Source organism: Myxine glutinosa, chromosome 11 (assembly GCF_964187855.1).
Source record: "Myxine glutinosa chromosome 11, kmMyxGlut1.1, whole genome shotgun sequence".
Lineage (NCBI taxonomy): Eukaryota > Metazoa > Chordata > Myxini > Myxiniformes > Myxinidae > Myxine > Myxine glutinosa.
The window spans coordinates 49,133,856-49,153,586 of record NC_136271.1 but is presented as its reverse complement, the minus strand read 5'-3'; the positions used below and the strand labels follow the sequence as shown (position 1 = coordinate 49,153,586).

At 32.3% G+C, this 19,731-nt stretch overlaps 1 protein-coding gene across 2 annotated transcripts in view; it reads left to right on the top strand.

Annotated features, from left to right (window-relative positions):
* LOC137418629 (guanine nucleotide-binding protein G(I)/G(S)/G(O) subunit gamma-2) overlaps positions 1-19,731 on the top strand; it is a 131,675-nt gene that overhangs the window by 6,662 nt on the left and 105,282 nt on the right. Inside the window, exon 2 of one of the 2 annotated variants that reach the window (XM_068104720.2) lies at positions 135-318. The gene's annotated coding sequence lies outside the window, so the exon portion shown is untranslated. Of the gene's footprint in view, positions 1-134; positions 319-19,731 lie in introns of those variants that run through there. The other variant, XM_078786643.1, reaches the window with a different exon arrangement.

Genomic DNA, 19,731 nt, shown 5'->3' with positions numbered 1-19,731 from the left:
GCAACACTTAGTCGTGAAATGAGAGTGGATCTTTCCAGACTCCGGTGCAGACACCACCCCTCATTATACAATATCAACAAAGGCTTCAACCCACACAAAACCCAACATGTCCTCTCTGTCTATCCGCCCCACAGAGCACCACATATCGTGACTGGCTGCCCCCAACCTGGTCCAACACAGACATCTCTTTAACAGCTCTTCTTCACTGTCTCTCTGGAAGCGTCTGGTGGACGCTGCTGGATACAATCGAGTTCCTCCTGTCTTCCTGCTTGACGAGGGAAAGAGGCAGCAGCAGGAACAACAACAACAACAACAACAGTACGTACTCAATTAATCTCGACCTCCCCACTTTAATTTCTTCCATGATGGTTTTCTTTCTACCTCCTCCTTGCTCACTCTATCTGGTCAAAAGATTCGCAATGTTGTTTTTGTGCTCGATAAAAATAAAGGATTCTCATTTCTGTGCAATGATTTTGGTGAATTTCCAAGCTCTAAATATCCAAATAATAGAACCGATTTTACATTCGTTTAAAAATCTGAAACCTCGTTTCTGTTTTGTATTTTTTGATTTCGAGATTTCACTCATCCTCATTATTTACAGATTTCACTCATCCTCATTATTTACAGATTTCACTCATCCTCATTATTTACAGATTTCACTCACCCTCATTATTTCCAGATTTCTCTCATCCTCCTTTATTTCCAGATTTCACTCACCCTCATTATTTCCAGATTTCTCTCATCCTCCTTTATTTCCAGATTTCACTCACCCTCATTATTTCCAGATTTCACTCACCCTCATTATTTACAGATTTCACTCACCCTCATTATTTACAGATTTCACTCACCCTCATTATTTACAGATATCTCTCATCCTCCTTTATTTCCAGATTTCACTCACCCTCATTATTTACAGATTTCACTCACCCTCATTATTTACAAATTTCACTCACCCTCATTATTTACAGATTTCACTCACCCTCATTATTTACAGATTTCACTCATCCTCATTATTTACAGATTTCTCTCATCCTCATTATTTACAGATTTCACTCATCCTCCTTTATTTCCAGATTTCACTCACCCTCATTATTTCCAGATTTCACTCACCCTCATTATTTACAGATTTCACTCACCCTCATTATTTACAGATTTCACTCACCCTCATTATTTACAGATTTCACTCACCCTCATTATTTACAGATTTCACTCATCCTCATTATTTGCAGATGTCACTCATCCTCATTATTTACAGATTTCACTCACCCTCATTATTTACAGATTTCACTCACCCTCATTATTTACAGATTTCACTCATCCTCATTATTTACAGATTTCACTCATCCTCATTATTTACAGATTTCACTCACCCTCATTATTTACAGATTTCTCTCATCCTCCTTTATTTCCAGATTTCACTCAACCCTCATTATTTACAGATTTCACTCATCCTCATTATTTACAGATTTCACTCATCCTCATTATTTACAGATTTCACTCATCCTCATTATTTACAGATTTCACTCATCCTCATTATTTACAGATTTCTCTCATCCTCATTATTTACAGATTTCTTTCATCCTCATTATTTACAGATTTCTTTCATCCTCATTATTTACTGATTTCACTCATCCTCCTTTATTTACATATTTCAATCATCCTCATTATTTACAGATTTCACTCATCCTCATTATTTACAGATTTCACTCATCCTCATTATTTACAGATTTCTTTCATCCTCATTATTTACTGATTTGACTCATCCTCCTTTATTTACATATTTTACTCATCCTCATTATTTACAGATTTCACTCATCCTCATTATTTACAGATTTCACTCATCTTCATTATTTACAGATTTCACTCCTGCTCCTTTATTTACAGATTTCACTCATCCTCATTATTTACAGATTTCACTCATCCTCATTATTTACAGATTTCACTCATCCTCCTTTATTTACAGATTTCACTCATCCTCATTATTTACAGATTTCACTCATCCTCCTTTATTTACAGATTTCACTCATCCTCATTATTTACAGATTTCACTCATCCTCCTTTATTTACAGATTTCTCTCATCCTCATTATTTACAGATTTCACTCATCCTCATTATTTACAGATTTCACTCATCTTCATTATTTACAGATTTCGCTCCTGCTCCTTTATTTACAGATTTCACTCATCCTCATTATTTACAGATTTCTCTCATCCTCATTATTTACAGATTTCTCTCATCCTCATTATTTACAGATTTCTCTCATCCTCATTATTTGCAGATTTCACTCATCCTCCTTTATTTACAGATTTCTCTCATCCTCATTATTTCCAGATTTCTCTCATCCTCATTATTTACTGATTTCTCTCATCCTCCTTTATTTACAGATTTCACTCATCCTCATTATTTGCAGATTTCACTCATCCTCATTATTTACAGATTTCACTCATCCTCATTATTTACAGATTTCTCTCATCCTCATTATTTACAGATTTCTCTCATCCTCCTTTATTTACAGATTTCACTCATCCTCATTATTTGCAGATTTCACTCATCCTCATTATTTACAGATTTCGCTCATCTTCATTCTTTACAGATTTCGGTCAGCCTCATTATTTACAGATTTTACTCATCATCATTATTTAGAGATTTCACTCATCCTCATTATTTACAGATTTCACTCATCCTCATTATTTCCATATTTCACTCATCCTCATTATTTCCATATTTCTCTCATCCTCATTATTTCCATATTTCTCTCATCCTCATTATTTCCATATTTCTCTCATCCTCATTATTTCCAGATTTCACTCATCCTCATTATTTACAGATTTCACTCATCCTCATTATTTCCAGATTTCTCTCATCCTCATTATTTACAGATTTCACTCATCCTTTATTTACAGATTTCACTCATCCTCATTATTTACAGATTTCTCTCATCCTCATTATTTACAGATTTCTCTCATCCTCATTATTTACAGATTTCACTCTCCCTCATTGTTTACAGATTTCACTCATCCTCATTATTTACAGATTTCACTCATCCTCATAATTTACAGATTTCACTCATCCTCATTATTTACAGATTTCACTCATCCTCATTACTTCCAGATTTCACTCATCCTCATTACTTCCAGATTTCACTCATGCTCATTATTTACAGATTTCTCTCATCCTCATTATTTACAGATTTCACTCATCCTCCTTTATTTACAGATTTCACTCATCCTCATTATTTACAGATTTCACTCATCCTCCTTTATTTACAGATTTCACTCATCCTCATTATTTACAGATTTCACTCATCCTCCTTTATTTACAGATTTCACTCATCCTCATTATTTACAGATTTCACTCATCCTCATTATTTACAGATTTCACTCATCCTCATTATTTACAGATTTCACTCATCTTCATTATTTACAGATTTCACTCCTGCTCCTTTATTTACAGATTTCACTCATCCTCATTATTTACAGATTTCACTCATCCTCATTATTTACAGATTTCACTCATCCTCCTTTATTTACAGATTTCACTCATCCTCATTATTTGCAGATTTCACTCATCCTCCTTTATTTACAGATTTCACTCATCATTATTTACAGATTTCACTCATCCTCCTTTATTTACAGATTTCACTCATCCTCATTATTTACAGATTTCACTCATCCTCATTATTTACAGATTTCACTCATCCTCATTATTTACAGATTTCACTCATCTTCATTATTTACAGATTTCACTCCTGCTCCTTTATTTACAGATTTCACTCATCCTCATTATTTACAGATTTCACTCATCCTCATTATTTACAGATTTCACTCATCCTCCTTTATTTACAGATTTCACTCATCCTCATTATTTACAGATTTCACTCATCCTCCTTTATTTACAGATTTCACTCATCCTCATTATTTACAGATTTCACTCATCCTCCTTTATTTACAGATTTCACTCATCCTCATTATTTACAGATTTCACTCATCCTCATTATTTACAGATTTCACTCATCCTCATTATTTACAGATTTCACTCATCTTCATTATTTACAGATTTTACTCCTGCTCCTTTATTTACAGATTTCACTCATCCTCATTATTTACAGATTTCTCTCATCCTCATTATTTACAGATTTCTCTCATCCTCATTATTTGCAGATTTCACTCATCCTCCTTTATTTACAGATTTCTCTCATCCTCATTATTTCCAGATTTCTCTCATCCTCATTATTTACTGATTTCTCTCATCCTCCTTTATTTACAGATTTCACTCATCCTCATTATTTGCAGATGTCACGCATCCTCATTATTTACAGATTTCGCTCATCCTCATTATTTACAGATTTCACTCATCCTCATTATTTACAGATTTCTTTCATCCTCATTATTTATTGATTTCACTCATCCTCCTTTATTTACATATTTCACTCATCCTCATTATTTACAGATTTCACTCATCCTCATTATTTACAGATTTCACTCATCCTCATTATTTACAGATTTCTCTCATCCTCATTATTTACAGATTTCACTCATCCTCATTATTTACAGATTTCGCTCATCCTCATTATTTACAGATTTCACTCATCCTCATTATTTACAGATTTCTCTCATCCTCATTATTTACAGATTTCTCTCATCCTCATTATTTGCAGATTTCACTCATCCTCCTTTATTTACAGATTTCTCTCATCCTCATTATTTACAGATTTCTCTCATCCTCATTATTTACAGATTTCTCTCATCCTCCTTTATTTACAGATTTCACTCATCCTCATTATTTGCAGATTTCACTCATCCTCATTATTTGCAGATTTCGCTCAGCCTCATTATTTACAGATTTTACTCATCCTCATTATTTAGAGATTTCACTCATCCTCATTATTTACAGATTTCACTCATCCTCATTATTTACATACTTCACTCATCCTCATTATTTGCAGATTTCACTCATCATTATTTACAGATTTCACTCATCGTCATTATTTACAGATTTCTGTCATCCTCATTATTTACAGATTTCACTCATCATCATTATTTACAGATTTCACTCATCCTCATTATTTACAGATTTCACTCATCCTCATTATTTACAGATTTCACTCATCCTCATTATTTACAGATTTCACTCATCCTCATTATTTGCAGATTTCACTCATCATTATTTACAGATTTCACTCATCGTCATTATTTACAGATTTCTGTCATCCTCATTATTTACATATTTCACTCATCATCATTATTTACAGATTTCACTCATCCTCATTATTTACAGATTTCACTCATCCTCATTATTTACAGATTTCACTCATCCTCATTATTTACAGATTTCACTCATCCTCATTATTTGCAGATTTCACTCATCCTCCTTTATTTACAGATTTCTCTCATCCTCATTATTTACAGATTTCTCTCATCCTCATTATTTACAGATTTCTCTCATCCTCCTTTATTTACAGATTTCACTCATCCTCATTATTTGCAGATTTCACTCATCCTCATTATTTACAGATTTCGCTCATCTTCATTCTTTACAGATTTCGCTCAGCCTCATTATTTACAGATTTTACTCATCCTCATTATTTAGAGATTTCACTCATCCTCATTATTTACAGATTTCACTCATCCTCATTATTTCCATATTTCACTCATCCTCATTATTTCCATATTTCTCTCATCCTCATTATTTCCATATTTCTCTCATCCTCATTATTTCCATATTTCTCTCATCCTCATTATTTCCAGATTTCACTCATCCTCATTATTTACAGATTTCACTCATCCTCATTATTTCCAGATTTCTCTCATCCTCATTATTTACAGATTTCACTCATCCTTTATTTACAGATTTCACTCATCCTCATTATTTACAGATTTCTCTCATCCTCATTATTTACAGATTTCTCTCATCCTCATTATTTACAGATTTCACTCTCCCTCATTATTTACAGATTTCACTCATCCTCATTATTTTGCAGATTTCACTCATCCTCATAATTTACAGATTTCACTCATCCTCATTATTTACAGATTTCACTCATCCTCATTACTTCCAGATTTCACTCATCCTCATTACTTCCAGATTTCACTCATGCTCATTATTTACAGATTTCTCTCATCCTCATTATTTACAGATTTCACTCATCCTCCTTTATTTACAGATTTCACTCATCCTCATTATTTACAGATTTCACTCATCCTCCTTTATTTACAGATTTCACTCATCCTCATTATTTACAGATTTCACTCATCCTCCTTTATTTACAGATTTCACTCATCCTCATTATTTACAGATTTCACTCATCCTCATTATTTACAGATTTCACTCATCCTCATTATTTACAGATTTCACTCATCTTCATTATTTACAGATTTCACTCCTGCTCCTTTATTTACAGATTTCACTCATCCTCATTATTTACAGATTTCACTCATCCTCATTATTTACAGATTTCACTCATCCTCATTATTTACAGATTTCACTCATCCTCATTATTTACAGATTTCACTCATCCTCATTATTTACAGATTTCACTCATCCTCATTATTTCCAGATTTCACTCATCCTACTTTATTTACATATTTCTCTCATCCTCATTATTTCCATATTTCTCTCATCCTCATTATTTCCAGATTTCACTCATCCTCATTATTTACAGATTTCTCTCATCCTCATTATTTCCATATTTCTCTCATCCTCATTATTTCCAGATTTCACTCATCCTCATTATTTACAGATTTCACTCATCCTCATTATTTACAGATTTCTCTCATCCTCATTATTTACAGATTTCTCTCATCCTCATTATTTACAGATTTCTCTCATCCTCATTATTTGCAGATTTCACTCATCCTCCTTTATTTACAGATTTCTCTCATCCTCATTATTTCCAGATTTCTCTCATCCTCATTATTTACTGATTTCTCTCATCCTCCTTTATTTACAAATTTCACTCATCCTCATTATTTGCAGATGTCACTCATCCTCATTATTTACAGATTTCGCTCATCCTCATTATTTACAGATTTCACTCATCCTCATTATTTACAGATTTCTTTCATCCTCATTATTTACTGATTTCACTCATCCTCCTTTATTTACATATTTCACTCATCCTCATTATTTACAGATTTCACTCATGCTCATTATTTACAGATTTCACTCATCCTCATTATTTACAGATTTCTCTCATCCTCATTATTTACAGATTTCACTCATCCTCATTATTTACAGATTTCGCTCATCCTCATTATTTACAGATTTCTCTCATCCTCATTATTTACAGATTTCTCTCATCCTCATTATTTACAGATTTCTCTCATCCTCATTATTTGCAGATTTCACTCATCCTCCTTTATTTACAGATTTCTCTCATCCTCATTATTTACAGATTTCTCTCATCCTCATTATTTACAGATTTCTCTCATCCTCCTTTATTTACAGATTTCACTCATCCTCATTATTTGCAGATTTCACTCGTCCTCATTATTTGCAGATTTCGCTCAGCCTCATTATTTACAGATTTCACTCATCCTCATTATTTACAGATTTCACTCATCCTCATTATTTACAGATCTCACTCATCCTCATTATTTACAGATTTCACTCAGCCTCATTGTTTACAGATTTCACTCATCCTCATTATTTACAGATTTCTCTCAGCTCATTATTTCCATATTTCTCTCATCCTCATTATTTGCAGATTTCACTCATCCTCATTATTTACAGATTTCACTCATCCTCATTATTTACAGATTTCACTCATCCTCATTATTTACAGATTTCACTCATCCTCATTATTTACATATTTCTCTCATCCTCATTATTTACAGATTTCACTCATCCTCATTATTTCCAGATTTCACTCATCCTCATTATTTCCAGATTTCACTCATCCTCATTATTTTACAGATTTCACTCATCCTCATTATTTACATATTTCACTCATCCTCCTTTATTTACATATTTATCTCATCCTCATTATTTACAGATTTCACTCATCCTCATTATTTACATATTTCTCTCATCCTCATTATTTACAGATTTCACTAATCCTCATTATTTACAGATTTCACTCCTCCTCATTATTTCCATATTTCACTCATCCTCATTATTTCCATATTTCTCTCATCCTCATTATTTGCAGATTTCACTCACCCTCATTATTTACAGATTTCACTCACCCTCATTATTTACAGATTTCATTCATCCTCATTATTTACAGATTTCACTCATCCTCATTATTTACAGATTTCACTCAACCTCTTTATTTACAGATTTCACTCATCCTCATTATTTACAGATTTCTCTCTTCCTCATTATTTACAGATTTCTCTCATCCTCATTATTTCCATATTTCACTCATCCTCATTATTTCCATATTTCTCTCATCCTCATTATTTCCATATTTCTCTCATCCTCATTATTTCCAGATTTCACTCATCCTCATTATTTACAGATTTCACTCATCCTCATTATTTCCAGATTTCTCTCATCCTCATTATTTACAGATTTCACTCATCCTTTATTTACAGATTTCACTCATCCTCATTATTTACAGATTTCTCTCATCCTCATTATTTACAGATTTCTCTCACCCTCATTATTTACAGATTTCACTCTCCCTCATTATTTACAGATTTCACTCATCCTCATTATTTACAGATTTCACTCATCCTCATAATTTACAGATTTCACTCATCCTCATTATTTACAGATTTCACTCATCCTCATTACTTCCAGATTTCACTCATCCTCATTACTTCCAGATTTCACTCATGCTCATTATTTACAGATTTCTCTCATCCTCATTATTTACAGATTTCACTCATCCTCCTTTATTTACAGATTTCTCTCATCCTCATTATTTGCAGATTTCACTCATCCTCCTTTATTTACAGATTTCTCTCATCCTCATTATTTCCAGATTTCTCTCATCCTCATTATTTACTGATTTCACTCATCCTCATTCTTTACATATTTCTCTCATCCTCATTATTTCCAGATTTCACTCATCCTCATTATTTACAGATTTCTCTCATCCTCATTATTTGCAGATTTCACTCATCCTCCTTTATTTACAGATTTCTCTCATCCTCATTATTTACAGATTTCTCTCATCCTCATTATTTACAGATTTCTCTCATCCTCCTTTATTTACAGATTTCTCTCATCCTCATTATTTACATATTTATCTCATCCTCATTATTTCCATATTTCTCTCATCCTCATTATTTACAGATTTCACTCATCCTCATTATTTACAGATTTCACTCATCTTCCTTTATTTCCAGATTTCACTCACCCTCATTATTTACAGATTTCACTCACCCTCATTATTTACAGATTTCACTCACCCTCATTATTTACAGATTTCACTCATCCTCATTCTTTACATATTTCTCTCATCCTCATTATTTCCAGATTTCACTCATCCTCATTATTTCCAGATTTCACTCATCCTCATTATTTACAGATTTCTCTCATCCTCATTATTTGCAGATTTCACTCATCCTTTATTTGCAGATTTCGCTCAGCCTCATTATTTACAGATTTTACTCATCCTCATTATTTAGAGATTTCACTCATCCTCATTATTTACAGATTTCACTCAGCCTCATTATTTACATATTTCACTCATCCTCATTATTTACATATTTCTCTCATCATTATTTACAGATTTCACTCATCCTCATTATTTACAGATTTCACTCATCCTCATTATTTCTGTATTTCACTCATCCTCATTATTTACAGATTTCACTCATCCTCATTATTTCTGTATTTCACTCATCCTCATTATTTACATATTTCTCTCATCATTATTTACAGATTTCACTCATCCTCATTATTTGCAGATTTCACTCATCCTCGTTATTTACAGATTTCACTCATCCTCATTATTTACAGATTTCACTCATCCTCATTATTTAGAGATTTCACTCATCCTCATTATTTACAGATTTCACTCATCCTCATTATTTCCATATTTAACTCATCCTCATTATTTACATATTTCTCTCATCATTATTTACAGATTTCACTCATCCTCATTATTTGCAGATTTCACTCATCATTATTTACAGATTTCACTCATCGTCATTATTTACAGATTTCTGTCATCCTCATTATTTACAGATTTCACTCATCATCATTATTTACAGATTTCACTCATCCTCATTATTTACAGATTTCACTCATCCTCATTATTTACAGATTTCACTCATCCTCATTATTTACAGATTTCACTCATCCTCATTATTTGCAGATTTCACTCATCCTCCTTTATTTACAGATTTCTCTCATCCTCATTATTTACAGATTTCTCTCATCCTCCTTTATTTACAGATTTCACTCATCCTCATTATTTGCAGATTTCACTCATCCTCATTATTTACAGATTTCGCTCATCTTCATTCTTTACAGATTTCGCTCAGCCTCATTATTTCCAGATTTTACTCATCCTCATTATTTAGAGATTTCACTCATCCTCATTATTTACAGATTTCACTCATCCTCATTATTTCCATATTTCACTCATCCTCATTATTTCCATATTTCTCTCATCCTCATTATTTCCATATTTCTCTCATCCTCATTATTTCCATATTTCTCTCATCCTCATTATTTCCAGATTTCACTCATCCTCATTATTTCCAGATTTCACTCATCCTCATTATTTACAGATTTCACTCATCCTCATTATTTCCAGATTTCTCTCATCCTCATTATTTACAGATTTCACTCATCCTTTATTTACAGATTTCACTCATCCTCATTATTTCCATATTTCTCTCATCCTCATTATTTCCATATTTCTCTCATCCTCATTATTTACAGATTTCACTCTCCCTCATTATTTACAGATTTCACTCATCCTCATTATTTACAGATTTCACTCATCCTCATAATTTACAGATTTCACTCATCCTCATTACTTCCAGATTTCACTCATCCTCATTACTTCCAGATTTCACTCATGCTCATTATTTACAGATTTCTCTCATCCTCATTATTTACAGATTTCACTCATCCTCCTTTATTTACAGATTTCACTCATCCTCATTATTTACAGATTTCACTCATCCTCCTTTATTTACAGATTTCACTCATCCTCATTATTTACAGATTTCACTCATCCTCCTTTATTTACAGATTTCACTCATCCTCATTATTTACAGATTTCACTCATCCTCATTATTTACAGATTTCACTCATCCTCATTATTTACAGATTTCACTCATCTTCATTATTTACAGATTTCACTCCTGCTCCTTTATTTACAGATTTCACTCATCCTCATTATTTACAGATTTCACTCATCCTCATTATTTACAGATTTCACTCATCCTCATTATTTACAGATTTCACTCATCCTCATTATTTACAGATTTCACTCATCCTCATTATTTACAGATTTCACTCATCCTCATTATTTCCAGATTTCACTCATCCTACTTTATTTACATATTTCTCTCATCCTCATTATTTCCATATTTCTCTCATCCTCATTATTTCCAGATTTCACTCATCCTCATTATTTACAGATTTCTCTCATCCTCATTATTTCCATATTTCTCTCATCCTCATTATTTCCAGATTTCACTCATCCTCATTATTTACAGATTTCACTCATCCTCATTATTTACAGATTTCTCTCATCCTCATTATTTACAGATTTCTCTCATCCTCATTATTTACAGATTTCTCTCATCCTCATTATTTGCAGATTTCACTCATCCTCCTTTATTTACAGATTTCTCTCATCCTCATTATTTCCAGATTTCTCTCATCCTCATTATTTACTGATTTCTCTCATCCTCCTTTATTTACAGATTTCACTCATCCTCATTATTTGCAGATGTCACTCATCCTCATTATTTCCAGATTTCGCTCATCCTCATTATTTACAGATTTCACTCATCCTCATTATTTACAGATTTCTTTCATCCTCATTATTTACTGATTTCACTCATCCTCCTTTATTTACATATTTCACTCATCCTCATTATTTACAGATTTCACTCATCCTCATTATTTACAGATTTCACTCATCCTCATTATTTACAGATTTCTCTCATCCTCATTATTTACAGATTTCACTCATCATTATTTACAGATTTCTCTCATCCTCATTATTTGCAGATTTCACTCATCCTCCTTTATTTACAGATTTCTCTCATCCTCATTATTTACAGATTTCTCTCATCCTCATTATTTACAGATTTCTCTCATCCTCCTTTATTTACAGATTTCACTCATCCTCATTATTTGCAGATTTCACTCGTCCTCATTATTTGCAGATTTCGCTCAGCCTCATTATTTACAGATTTCACTCATCCTCATTATTTACAGATTTCACTCATCCTCATTATTTACAGATCTCACTCATCCTCATTATTTACAGATTTCACTCAGCCTCATTGTTTACAGATTTCACTCATCCTCATTATTTACAGATTTCTCTCAGCTCATTATTTCCATATTTCTCTCATCCTCATTATTTGCAGATTTCACTCATCCTCATTATTTACAGATTTCACTCAACCTCTTTATTTACAGATTTCACTCATCCTCATTATTTACAGATTTCTCTCTTCCTCATTATTTACAGATTTCTCTCATCCTCATTATTTCCATATTTCACTCATCCTCATTATTTCCATATTTCTCTCATCCTCATTATTTCCATATTTCTCTCATCCTCATTATTTCCATATTTCTCTCATCCTCATTATTTCCAGATTTCACTCATCCTCATTATTTACAGATTTCACTCATCCTCATTATTTCCAGATTTCTCTCATCCTCATTATTTACAGATTTCACTCATCCTTTATTTACAGATTTCACTCATCCTCATTATTTACAGATTTCTCTCATCCTCATTATTTACAGATTTCTCTCACCCTCATTATTTACAGATTTCACTCTCCCTCATTATTTACAGATTTCACTCATCCTCATTATTTACAGATTTCACTCATCCTCATAATTTACAGATTTCACTCATCCTCATTATTTACAGATTTCACTCATCCTCATTACTTCCAGATTTCACTCATCCTCATTACTTCCAGATTTCACTCATGCTCATTATTTACAGATTTCTCTCATCCTCATTATTTACAGATTTCACTCATCCTCCTTTATTTACAGATTTCTCTCATCCTCATTATTTGCAGATTTCACTCATCCTCCTTTATTTACAGATTTCTCTCATCCTCATTATTTCCAGATTTCTCTCATCCTCATTATTTACTGATTTCACTCATCCTCATTCTTTACATATTTCTCTCATCCTCATTATTTCCAGATTTCACTCATCCTCATTATTTACAGATTTCTCTCATCCTCATTATTTGCAGATTTCACTCATCCTCCTTTATTTACAGATTTCTCTCATCCTCATTATTTACAGATTTCTCTCATCCTCATTATTTACAGATTTCTCTCATCCTCCTTTATTTACAGATTTCTCTCATCCTCATTATTTACATATTTATCTCATCCTCATTATTTCCATATTTCTCTCATCCTCATTATTTACAGATTTCACTCATCCTCATTATTTACAGATTTCACTCATCTTCCTTTATTTCCAGATTTCACTCACCCTCATTATTTACAGATTTCACTCACCCTCATTATTTACAGATTTCACTCACCCTCATTATTTACAGATTTCACTCATCCTCATTCTTTACATATTTCTCTCATCCTCATTATTTCCAGATTTCACTCATCCTCATTATTTCCAGATTTCACTCATCCTCATTATTTACAGATTTCTCTCATCCTCATTATTTGCAGATTTCACTCATCCTTTATTTACAGATTTCGCTCAGCCTCATTATTTACAGATTTTACTCATCCTCATTATTTAGAGATTTCACTCATCCTCATTATTTACAGATTTCACTCAGCCTCATTATTTACATATTTCACTCATCCTCATTATTTACATATTTCTCTCATCATTATTTACAGATTTCACTCATCCTCATTATTTACAGATTTCACTCATCCTCATTATTTCTGTATTTCACTCATCCTCATTATTTACAGATTTCACTCATCCTCATTATTTCTGTATTTCACTCATCCTCATTATTTACATATTTCTCTCATCATTATTTACAGATTTCACTCATCCTCATTATTTGCAGATTTCACTCATCCTTGTTATTTACAGATTTCACTCATCCTCATTATTTACAGATTTCACTCATCCTCATTATTTAGAGATTTCACTCATCCTCATTATTTACAGATTTCACTCATCCTCATTATTTCCATATTTAACTCATCCTCATTATTTACATATTTCTCTCATCATTATTTACAGATTTCACTCATCCTCATTATTTGCAGATTTCACTCATCATTATTTACAGATTTCACTCATCGTCATTATTTACAGATTTCTGTCATCCTCATTATTTACAGATTTCACTCATCATCATTATTTACAGATTTCACTCATCCTCATTATTTACAGATTTCACTCATCCTCATTATTTACAGATTTCACTCATCCTCATTATTTACAGATTTCACTCATCCTCATTATTTGCAGATTTCACTCATCCTCCTTTATTTACAGATTTCTCTCATCCTCATTATTTACAGATTTCTCTCATCCTCATTATTTACAGATTTCTCTCATCCTCCTTTATTTACAGATTTCACTCATCCTCATTATTTGCAGATTTCACTCATCCTCATTATTTACAGATTTCGCTCATCTTCATTCTTTACAGATTTCGCTCAGCCTCATTATTTACAGATTTTACTCATCCTCATTATTTAGAGATTTCACTCATCCTCATTATTTACAGATTTCACTCATCCTCATTATTTCCATATTTCACTCATCCTCATTATTTCCATATTTCTCTCATCCTCATTATTTCCATATTTCTCTCATCCTCATTATTTCCATATTTCTCTCATCCTCATTATTTCCAGATTTCACTCATCCTCATTATTTCCAGATTTCACTCATCCTCATTATTTACAGATTTCACTCATCCTCATTATTTCCAGATTTCTCTCATCCTCATTATTTACAGATTTCACTCATCCTTTATTTACAGATTTCACTCATCCTCATTATTTACAGATTTCTCTCATCCTCATTATTTACAGATTTCTCTCATCCTCATTATTTACAGATTTCACTCTCCCTCATTATTTACAGATTTCACTCATCCTCATTATTTACAGATTTCACTCATCCTCATAATTTACAGATTTCACTCATCCTCATTACTTCCAGATTTCACTCATCCTCATTACTTCCAGATTTCACTCATGCTCATTATTTACAGATTTCTCTCATCCTCATTATTTACAGATTTCACTCATCCTCCTTTATTTACAGATTTCACTCATCCTCATTATTTACAGATTTCACTCATCCTCCTTTATTTACAGATTTCACTCATCCTCATTATTTACAGATTTCACTCATCCTCCTTTATTTACAGATTTCACTCATCCTCATTATTTACAGATTTCACTCATCCTCATTATTTACAGATTTCACTCATCCTCATTATTTACAGATTTCACTCATCTTCATTATTTACAGATTTCACTCCTGCTCCTTTATTTACAGATTTCACTCATCCTCATTATTTACAGATTTCACTCATCCTCATTATTTACAGATTTCACTCATCCTCATTATTTACAGATTTCACTCATCCTCATTATTTACAGATTTCACTCATCCTCATTATTTACAGATTTCACTCATCCTCATTATTTCCAGATTTCACTCATCCTACTTTATTTACATATTTCTCTCATCCTCATTATTTCCATATTTCTCTCATCCTCATTATTTCCAGATTTCACTCATCCTCATTATTTACAGATTTCTCTCATCCTCATTATTTCCATATTTCTCTCATCCTCATTATTTCCAGATTTCACTCATCCTCATTATTTACAGATTTCACTTATCCTCATTATTTACAGATTTCTCTCATCCTCATTATTTACAGATTTCTCTCATCCTCATTATTTACAGATTTCTCTCATCCTCATTATTTGCAGATTTCACTCATCCTCCTTTATTTACAGATTTCTCTCATCCTCATTATTTCCAGATTTCTCTCATCCTCATTATTTACTGATTTCTCTCATCCTCCTTTATTTACAGATTTCACTCATCCTCATTATTTGCAGATGTCACTCATCCTCATTATTTACAGATTTCGTTCATCCTCATTATTTACAGATTTCACTCATCCTCATTATTTACAGATTTCTTTCATCCTCATTATTTACTGATTTCACTCATCCTCCTTTATTTACATATTTCACTCATCCTCATTATTTACAGATTTCACTCATCCTCATTATTTACAGATTTCACTCATCCTCATTATTTACAGATTTCTCTCATCCTCATTATTTACAGATTTCACTCATCCTCATTATTTACAGATTTCGCTCATCCTCATTATTTACAGATTTCTCTCATCCTCATTATTTACAGATTTCTCTCATCCTCATTATTTACAGATTTCTCTCATCCTCATTATTTGCAGATTTCACTCATCCTCCTTTATTTACAGATTTCTCTCATCCTCATTATTTACAGATTTCTCTCATCCTCATTATTTACAGATTTCTCTCATCCTCCTTTATTTACAGATTTCACTCATCCTCATTATTTGCAGATTTCACTCGTCCTCATTATTTGCAGATTTCGCTCAGCCTCATTATTTACAGATTTCACTCATCCTCATTATTTACAGATTTCACTCATCCTCATTATTTACAGATTTCACTCAGCCTCATTGTTTACAGATTTCACTCATCCTCATTATTTACAGATTTCTCTCAGCTCATTATTTCCATATTTCTCTCATCCTCATTATTTGCAGATTTCACTCATCCTCATTATTTACAGATTTCACTCATCCTCATTATTTGCAGATTTCACTCATCCTCCTTTATTTACAGATTTCTCTCATCCTCATTATTTACAGATTTCTCTCATCCTCATTATTTACAGATTTCTCTCATCCTCCTTTATTTACAGATTTCACTCATCCTCATTATTTGCAGATTTCACTCATCCTCATTATTTACAGATTTCGCTCAGCCTCATTATTTACAGATTTTACTCATCCTCATTATTTAGAGATTTCACTCATCCTCATTATTTACAGATTTCACTCATCCTCATTATTTCCATATTTCACTCATCCTCATTATTTCCATATTTCTCTCATCCTCATTATTTCCATATTTCTCTCATCCTCATTATTTCCATATTTCTCTCATCCTCATTATTTCCAGATTTCACTCATCCTCATTATTTCCAGATTTCACTCATCCTCATTATTTACAGATTTCACTCATCCTCATTATTTCCAGATTTCTCTCATCCTCATTATTTACAGATTTCACTCATCCTTTATTTACAGATTTCACTCATCCTCATTATTTACAGATTTCTCTCATCCTCATTATTTACAGATTTCTCTCATCCTCATTATTTACAGATTTCACTCTCCCTCATTATTTACAGATTTCACTCATCCTCATTATTTACAGATTTCACTCATCCTCATAATTTACAGATTTCACTCATCCTCATTACTTCCAGATTTCACTCATCCTCATTACTTCCAGATTTCACTCATGCTCATTATTTACAGATTTCTCTCATCCTCATTATTTACAGATTTCACTCATCCTCCTTTATTTACAGATTTCACTCATCCTCATTATTTACAGATTTCACTCATCCTCCTTTATTTACAGATTTCACTCATCCTCATTATTTACAGATTTCACTCATCCTCCTTTATTTACAGATTTCACTCATCCTCATTATTTACAGATTTCACTCATCCTCATTATTTACAGATTTCACTCATCCTCATTATTTACAGATTTCACTCATCTTCATTATTTACAGATTTCACTCCTGCTCCTTTATTTACAGATTTCACTCATCCTCATTATTTACAGATTTCACTCATCCTCATTATTTACAGATTTCACTCATCCTCATTATTTTCAGATTTCACTCATCCTCATTATTTACAGATTTCACTCATCCTCATTATTTACAGATTTCACTCATCCTCATTATTTCCAGATTTCACTCATCCTACTTTATTTACATATTTCTCTCATCCTCATTATTTCCATATTTCTCTCATCCTCATTATTTCCAGATTTCACTCATCCTCATTATTTACAGATTTCTCTCCTCCTCATTATTTCCATATTTCTCTCATCCTCATTATTTCCAGATTTCACTCATCCTCATTATTTACAGATTTCACTTATCCTCATTATTTACAGATTTCTCTCATCCTCATTATTTACAGATTTCTCTCATCCTCATTATTTACAGATTTCTCTCATCCTCATTATTTGCAGATTTCACTCATCCTCCTTTATTTACAGATTTCTCTCATCCTCATTATTTCCAGATTTCTCTCATCCTCATTATTTACTGATTTCTCTCATCCTCCTTTATTTACAGATTTCACTCATCCTCATTATTTGCAGATGTCACTCATCCTCATTATTTACAGATTTCGCTCATCCTCATTATTTACAGATTTCACTCATCCTCATTATTTACAGATTTCTTTCATCCTCATTATTTACTGATTTCACTCATCCTCCTTTATTTACATATTTCACTCATCCTCATTATTTACAGATTTCACTCATCCTCATTATTTACAGATTTCACTCATCCTCATTATTTACAGATTTCTCTCATCCTCATTATTTACAGATTTCACTCATCCTCATTATTTACAGATTTCGCTCATCCTCATTATTTACAGATTTCTCTCATCCTCATTATTTACAGATTTCTCTCATCCTCATTATTTACAGATTTCTCTCATCCTCATTATTTGCAGATTTCACTCATCCTCCTTTATTTACAGATTTCTCTCATCCTCATTATTTACAGATTTCTCTCATCCTCATTATTTACAGATTTCTCTCATCCTCCTTTATTTACAGATTTCACTCATCCTCATTATTTGCAGATTTCACTCGTCCTCATTATTTGCAGATTTCGCTCAGCCTCATTATTTACAGATTTCACTCATCCTCATTATTTACAGATTTCACTCATCCTCATTATTTACAGATCTCACTCATCCTCATTATTTACAGATTTCACTCAGCCTCATTGTTTACAGATTTCACTCATCCTCATTATTTACAGATTTCTCTCAGCTCATTATTTCCATATTTCTCTCATCCTCATTATTTGCAGATTTCACTCATCCTCATTATTTACAGATTTCACTCATCCTCATTATTTACAGATTTCACTCATCCTCATTATTTACAGATTTCACTCATCCTCATTATTTACATATTTCTCTCATCCTCATTATTTACAGATTTCACTCATCCTCATTATTTCCAGATTTCACTCATCCTCATTATTTCCAGATTTCACTCATCCTCATTATTTCCAGATTTCACTCATCCTCATTATTTTACAGATTTCACTCATCCTCATTATTTACATATTTCACTCATCCTCCTTTATTTACATATTTATCTCATCCTCATTATTTCCATATTTCTCTCATCCTCATTATTTACAGATTTCACTCATCCTCATTATTTACATATTTCTCTCATCCTCATTATTTACAGATTTCACTCATCCTCATTATTTCCAGATTTCACTCATCCTCATTATTTCCAGATTTCACT